Below are 8,493 nucleotides of genomic sequence, written 5' to 3'. Positions count from 1 at the left end.
CCTCGTAATGCTCTTCATTTTGTTCAATTGAACCATGTTCATTAGAGGTCATCTTGATGCCCAAATCGCTGTTGGAAGAGGGCTAGTTGCTGTTATTCTCTGGTTCTTATCAGAACTTGGAGATTTGTCATTTTTGTATCATTAAATCTGTGCATCTTTTGGGCATTAGCTCTACATGTGTTTTGAGGTATGCCATGCCATCTTTCCAGTGGTGTAGTCCTTGTATTTTTGTGATCTCTGTGGTGACTAGCACAAGCATGCAAAGTAGGCCCCGTAATATTTCCGATTTCAGGGACAGTGATTTCTCTAAGTCCTTGTCTGCTATTATTTTCTTGCCATGTAAACTTGATGCTACAGAGAGATCCATGCATATTTTGTAGATGTTCAGTAAGGATGTTTTGTAGCTATAGTTGTAATTGATCCATTCCTTCAATTTTTTGTAATTATGGAGTGCCATGGCATGACTCAATCTTGCTCTACTTTTGCTATAAAATATTTCTGGCAGATTCTTAACATGATATGCAATTTTGCCAAGCTTATTGTAGTTGATCCTTACATGCTATGCTTGTGTTCTTCAAATGGTTAGCTTCATAAACATGCCATCTTGCTGTAGATGTGCTTGGTTTGTAGTGCATTACTCTGTAGTGAGTGCATCAAGCTCACAAAGAGGCCTACATATTATTATTTCTGCCATGCTCTGTTTTCTGCCAAGTCTGAAACCTGATAACGAAACTTGCTATGTTTACATGCTTGCCATCATATCTTCTGGACCTTTTTGTCTTATGGTAAGTAAGAGACTTTTGTCATGTGAATTTAGTAGAACACTACCATGCCTTGTTTTGCTATGTTAAGTTCCTGTAGCATGTTGATTTCGTGCTCTAAACATTGCTACCTGATGTTGTTTTTCTGCCATGTCCAGTTTTTCACCAAGTCTGTGAACCTGTTATCTTTTGCACTTTTGCCATGCTTGTTTGAGCTTGATATGTTGTGAACTAGCCGTAGCTCAGTGTTCATCTTTTGTCAAGCATATCCTGTAGATTACTGCCATGTGCTTTGTTGCTATGTTGGAGTTCTGTAGCATTGTTACTTGTTGCATTTTAAGTGCTATCATGCTGTTAATCGCAGATTCGTGTCATTCTTGTTTTGCTTGCCATTTGCAAACCGTGCATCCGATTCCGGTGATCTTTATATCGATTTCGACCGAAATCATCCCATCTTTCTAGTGGCATGCTTGGTTTGCCAAGTTACTTCCATGTTCATCATTTTTCCGTCCGGAGCACGCATATGCATCGCATATCATATCTTGCATATCATACATGTTTTGCATCATGTTGATTGTGCATTTCTCGTGATTGATTGTGGTTCCGTTTGCTTGTGTTCTTGCCTTGGGTAGAGCCGGGAGACGAGTTCGCGAACGAGGAGCCTGTTGAGTACGCTTACGAGGATCAAGCTTTCGACAACTCTGAGAACCTTGCAGGCAAGATGACCACCCCTCGAAATCACTTCTATCTTTGCTTTGCTAGTTGTTCGCTCTATTGCCATGCTCCGCTACCTATCACATGCTATATCATGTCTCCCATTTTGCCATGTCAGCCTCTAACCATCCTTTCCTAGCAAACCGTTGTTTGGCTAAGTTACCGCTTTTGCTCAGCCCCTCTTATAGCGTTACTAGTTGCAGGTGAAGTTGAAGTTTGTTCCATGTTGGAACATGGATATGTTGGGATATCACAATATCTCTTATTTAATTAATGTATCTATATATTTGGTAAAGGGTGGAAGGCTCGGCCTTATGCCTGGTGTTTTGTTCCACTCTTGCCGCCCTAGTTACTGATATACCGGGATTATGTTCCTTGAGTTTGCGTTCCTTACACGGTCGGGTGATTTATGGGACCCCCTTGACAGTTCGCCTTGAATAAAACTCCTCCAGCAAGGCCCAACCTTGGTTTTACCATTTGCGACCTATGCCTTTTTCCCCCCGGGTTTTCTAGAGCCCGAGGGTCAGCTTTATTTTAAACCCCCGGGCCAGTGCTCCTCTGAGTATTGGTCCAAACTGTCAGTCGCCGGTGGCCACCAGGGGCACCTCTGGGCTGGCCTATCGGAAGCTTGGACAATCCGGTGTGCCCTGAGAACGAGATATGTGCAGCTCCTATCGGGATTTGTCGGCACATTCGGGCGGCTTTGCTGGTCTTGTTTTACCATTGTCGAGATGTCTTGTAAACCGGGATTCCGAGACTGATCGGGTCTTTCCGGGAGAAGGTTTATCCTTCGTTGACCGTGAGAGCTTATGATGGGCTAAGTTGGGACACCCCTGCAGGGTATTATCTTTCGAAAGCCGTGCCCGCAGTTATGAGGCAGATGGGAATTTGTTAATGTCCGGTTGTAGAGAAGTTGTCACTTGACCCAATTAAAATACATCAACTGCGTGTGTAGCCGTGATGGTCTCTTCTCGGTGGAGTCCGGGAAGTGAACACGGTCTGAGTTATGTATGACGTAAGTAGGTGTCCAGGATCACTTCTTGGTCATTGCTAGATGACATCCGTTCCGTTGCTTCTCTTCTCGCTCTCATTTGCGCAAGTTAGCCACCATATATGCTTTTGCCGCTGCAGCTCCACCTCACTACACCATCCTTTCCTACTAGCTTAAATAGTCTTGATCTCGCGGGTGTGAGATTGTTGAGTCCCCGTGACTCACAGATTCTACCAAAACAGTTGCAGGTGCCGATGATGCCAGTGCAGATGATGGCGTCGATCTCAAGTGGGAGTTCGACGAGGAACGTGGTCGTTACTATGTGTCTTTTCCTGATGATCAGTAGTGGAGCCCAGTTGGGACGATCGGAGATCTAGCATTTGGGGTTGTCTTATTTTCATCTGGATTTTGACCGTAGTCGGTCTATATGTTTGTATTTTGGATGATGTATGATTAATATTTATGTATTGTGTGAAGTGGCGATTGTAAGCCAACTCTTTATCCCATTCTTGTTCATTACATGGGATTGTGTGAAGATGACCCTTCTTGCGACAAAACCACTATGCGGTTATGCCTCTAAGTCGTGCCTCGACACGTGGGAGATATATCCGCATCGTGGGCGTTACACTCTCACGGTCAACGAAGGATATTCCTTCTCCCAGGAAGACCCGGTCAGTCTCGGAATCCCGGTTACAAGACATTTCGACAATGGTAAAACAAGACCAGCAAGACCACCTGACTGTGCCGACAAATCCCGATGAGCTGCACATATCTCGTTCTCAGGGCACACCGGATGAGACATCCTACGAGTAAAACCAGCCTCAAGTTTCCCCGAGGTGGCCCCGCAGTCTACTCGGTTCGGACCAACACTTAGAGAAGCATTGGCCCGGGGGGTTAAAATAAAGATGACCCTCGGGTTGGCCGACCCAAGGGAAGGGTAAATAGGTTGTTAGGAAAATGTAAAACCAAGGTTGGGCCTTGCTGGAGGAGTTTTATTCAAAGCGAACTGTCAAGGGGTTCCCATAACACCCAACCACGTAAGGAACGCAAAATCAAGGAACACAACACCGGTATGACGGAAACTAGGGCGGCAGGAGTGGAACAAAACACCAGGCATAAGGCCGAGCCTTCCACCCTTTACCAAGTATATAGGTGCATTAATTAAAATAAGAGATATTGTGATATCCCAACATATCCATGTTCCAACATGGATCAATCTTCATCTTCACCTGCAACTAGCAACGCTATAAGAGGGGCTGAGCAAAAGCGGTAACATAGCCAAACAACGGTTTGCTAGGAAAGGTGGGTTAGAGGCTTGACATGGCAATATGGGAGGCATGATATAGCAAGTGCTAGGTAGCGCGGCATAGCAATAGAGCGAACAACTAGCAAGCAAAGATAGAAGTGATTTCGAGAGTATGGTCATCTTGCCTGAGATCCCGCAAGGAAGAAGAACGAGTCCATGAAGAAGACAAACGGACAAAGTCGAACGGATCCTCACAATCGCAACGTAACCGGAACTATCAAGGAGAAGCGCAACCGGAAAGAAGCAAGCAACAAAGTAAACAATCATCACATGAACATGGTATGATGCACAATCAAGTATGATGCATTGCCGGTTTAATGATTCATGGCATGGCAAATGCAACAAACAACACTACAAATTAAGTGGAGCTCAATATGCAACGAGTTGCATATTGACGAAACACCACATGACTCATTTAGTTCTCTCTCGGTTATGTACCCAACAATATTAAATGTTATTAAACAAGGCAAGGGGTGAACCATGATTAAACTAACTATTTAGGCAAGTTTAAATGAGGCCGGAACAACAAACAACAATTCCGGAAAATCCCCACATGCATATTTTGGATATGGTACTGTTCTGCCTAAAACCATATTTTATTGTTGTTAAACAGTAAAAAAACTTGAACCAAGTTAATCTATGCATTTTTCTACCCCATTTACATATAAAGTTTAGTAAATTCGGAGCTACGGTTAATTAGTTATGAAATAAATCATTTTAACATGCTATTTATGCAAATTAATTCAAACCACACATTTAAACATGTTTAACATGGATGAAAGTTGGATATTATGAAACTAGATGAAATTCTAAGCATTTTACATATTTAAAACATTTTAATCCGATGCACGGTTAATGAGTTATTATATGCATGATGTTTGAGGGTTTTTCTGTAAAACTGCAAACTCTGGAATAATTAGACTAATTCGCAGACGCTGAAAAAAACAGGAACTGGGCCGCATCTCGGGCGGACTGGGCTTCTCACCAGAGGGCCAGGTCGGGCCGGTGGTGGAGGGAGGCCGAAGCAGGCCGGGTTGGGGAGGTTCCTGGTGGCCCAGGAGGCGAAGGAGATGGGCAGGTCGCGGTCGATCTGGCTGGAGTCGGTCAACGCGAGCGCGTGGCTCGTCTACGAAGCAGAGGAAGCAGGGGTGCGACGGCTTCAGGCGGTGCAGGCGCGGCAACAGGGCGATGCAGGGGAGCGGCAGCGTCAAGCCTCCTGGATCCGCGCGACGAGGAGGAAGACTGGGCGCGGGCGAGCTCGTGCCCGAGCGCCTGCAGATGGCGCGGCGGCGGAGCTTGCTGCAGGGTCGGCCATAGTGACGAGCAGCGATGGGGTTCGTGCGGGGAGGGTCGAGGAGCAGGCCTCGGGCGCTCGCGGCTGGAGAAGCTCCTGCTCCTGTGGTCGTGGAGGAAGGCGACTGCAGGGCCAAAGGACAACGAGGCGGCTCGGGGCTCCGGTGGCGCGGGGCTGCAGGGAAGCTGGAGGACGACGGGGGCCAGGCGAACTTGAGGGCCAGGTGGCAAGCTTCCTCCTTGGGCGTCGGGGTTCCCTGGAGAAGATGAAGAGAGAGAATAATTCAGAGAGAGACGGAGAAAGAACCAGAGGGAGGGAGAGACCACGGGGAAGGAGAGGGAATGTGCTCATCTGCTGGAAGTGGTTGCCGGCGGCGAGGTTCGCCGGGGACAGCGGGGTCGTGTGGTTGGATGAGCTCGGGCGGCTTGGCGGCGCAAAAGGACGAGTCAGGGACTTGGCGGGGCCGGCCTGAAGCTGCTGTTGGTGGCCGGCGTGAGGGAGACGAGGTGAGGAGGAGGCGCTCGGTTGGAGGGTTCGAGCGACGGGAGGAGCGAGCGGTGGTGCGGTGGTTGGTTGGGTGGAGAAAACGATGAGGATTTTGGATCAGGGACGAACCCGAGGAAGGTGGAGGCTGGTCGGGGATGGATCTGGGAGGATCCCGAGGAAGAAGGGGGGAGGTTGGTTGGCTGGCGGCGGCACGAAGGGAAGGGTGGATGAGACAGCTAGGGGCTAGGGTTTCATCTGTTTATTTAGCATGAGCATTTTGGTTAGTGACTAATCGAACCCTTCGATTAAAATTGAACGGTTGAGATAAATAGGACAGAGAGGTCAAATGAGAAAACGATGATGTTTTAGGGATGTTTGGGGATGATCCGGACCCAACGGTGACGACTGCCCGGGTCGGGTTCGGGACAGCTTTCGGACGCGCGCGAGGGGTTTGACGAAAGGCCACGGAGACAAAGGGGTTTGATGAGTTTCGAGAAGAGAGAGAAGAGAGCGGTCTGGTTGATCCGAGAGGAGGTAAACAGAGACAAGGAAGAAGCGGCAAATATGAACGACTACGAGTTTTTATGAAAACATGCAGATGCAATGCGCATGATGACATGATGAATGCAGCAAACAAATAAATACACACAACGATAACGAAAAAATATGGAAGCCGTCTGGAGCGTCGGTCTCGGGGCGTTACACCCGCGGTATGACCCGGCCGGATATATGACCCGGCCGGGACTTGGTGTTTCATTGGTAACCCGCCGGAGGATTGGTGACTCACGAGTCTGGCGGCTCACTGGTCTGATGACTCATGAGCCTGGCGACTCACAGATGGCCCCAACGGCGGGTTAGATAGAGGACTAGGCCCAAGGCCCAGAAGGCCGGCTCATGTTATGGTGGGCCAGCTTAAAAGGAAAGGCATAAGGAATATTATCCTACAAAGGAAGCAAGACTAGGACTCCAGTTGTAATAGAGTAATCTTAATCCTACTAGGACTAGTCATGTAACCCGCCCCTTCAACATATATAAGGAGGGGCAGGGCACCCCAAGAGGGACAGAAAATAATCGCTAAGGCTAGACACAATTAGGAGCTGGCTTAAGCGGTGACTCCCTCATGATCATAATGAAACCTAGCCACATACAACATGTAGGGTTGTTACTTGATGATGTTTCCCGGGGCCCGAAGCTGTCTAAACCCTTGTCTTGTGTTGCGTCTCTCGATTCCACTTAACCCCTCTCAAGCTACCACATAGATGCGTTGGCCTCACGACTAAGTCCTCACACTAGCACATCTGTTGTGACAATTCCACGACAGAGGGCTTTGTCAACTTAGTCAATATGAACGATTCTAGCTCCAGTGACCGTACAATGTCCATCCAACGGCCGAAGTTCTTCTTCAACCTCTGGTCTTCTTGCTCCAGCCGCCCAAACCAACGCCGGTCGTGCCGCGTGCTCCTGCCTCCAGTGGCCGGTTGTGCTGCCGCGGAGGCCTCACCACCCCTACTACTCCCGCCGCTGGCCAGGCCATCCCTCTACTCACTCACACCCCGTGTTATTCTGCGGTGACGGCAGCCTCACACCGCAGCCGAACCAGTGAACCCTCGTACTCCTCTCCGCGTGGGCATCCACTGCCGTGTCTTCCCCGGCTCCGCATCGTCCCCTTCCTAGGCCTCGCCGTCATCCACCGCCTTGGTGCTCTCGGCATGGCGTGGTCAAGGAACGACTTCCATCGGAAGAGTATTGTACGTGGAGAGGCTGACAGCTGGGTCCACGACCGCAGCAAGGAAGTGCCTCCTTATTACGCGCAAAATAATGATTCCTCGACCTGACAGCAGGGACCCACCGGACAGTCAACCGTATTTCACGAAAAAAATGTTTCCCCCCTGACTGCTGGGACCCACCAACTACATCTTCACATGCAAGGAAGTGCCTGATAGTTGAGACCCACCTGGTCGAAGCATACGTAGCGTTGTCATTCTGGTCGCGAACATGTACGTACATACTGGTCGATCGGTCTGTCTGCAGGCTGCAACAATTAACCGTGGCCGAGTAAGGAAGGGCACGTGTTGTAGTAGAGGCGCGCACGTAGCATGTACACGTACGTACAGCCAGGGTGCAAGAAAGTAATACGGCCATGTACGTACATACAGGCGGGGTCTCGAACGCCTACTCGCGCATATGTATGGCCAGGGCTCGTGTACATGGAGAGGCAGCGACGACATCGTGTTCATCGGCGGCCAACCGGCTGGGTCGGAACAGAGAAACTGCGACGTCGTGTTCATCGGGAGCCAACTGGCTTGGACGAAACAGCCGAACGAAATGAGGCCTGGTGTACCGCAGAACGGAGGAAACGACCTTGTGTTCGACCGGCCACGGTCGAAACGGGATCTTGTTCATCGGGAGGGGTCTGGCATACCACAAAACGGAGGAAACGGACTTGTGTTCGAGTGCCTATGGTCGAAACGGGGTCCTGTTGATCAGGAGGGGTGTGCCATACCGCAAAACGGAGGAAACAGACTTGTGTTGGAGCGCTACGGTCGAAACGGGGGTCCTGTTCATCGGGAGGGGTGTGGCGTACTACAAAACGGGACTCCACGGGCTACTGTTCATCTCCACCGTCGACCTCCTCCAGCCTCCACGGGATACTGTTCATCCACCGTCGACCTCCTCCAGCCTCCACCTGTGACTGTTCATCCACGGGCTCCTGTTAATCCAGCCTCCACCGCTCCTCCACCGGCTACTATTCAACCAGCCCTCTCCACGGCGTCCTGTTCAACCACCCTTCCACGGGCTACTGTTCGTCCAGCCCTCCACCAGCTACTGTTCAACCAGCCCTCCATGGGGTCCTGTTCATCCACCACCAACCGGCTCGATCAGGGTCCTGTTCATCCAGCAGCAACGGCCTCTAGTACCACGGGATCCTGTTCATCCAACC

Source organism: Triticum aestivum, chromosome 4D (genome assembly GCF_018294505.1).
Source record: "Triticum aestivum cultivar Chinese Spring chromosome 4D, IWGSC CS RefSeq v2.1, whole genome shotgun sequence".
Taxonomy (NCBI): Eukaryota; Viridiplantae; Streptophyta; class Magnoliopsida; order Poales; family Poaceae; genus Triticum; species Triticum aestivum.
The sequence above is the reverse complement of the archived record's forward strand: the minus strand, read 5'-3'. Positions refer to the sequence as shown.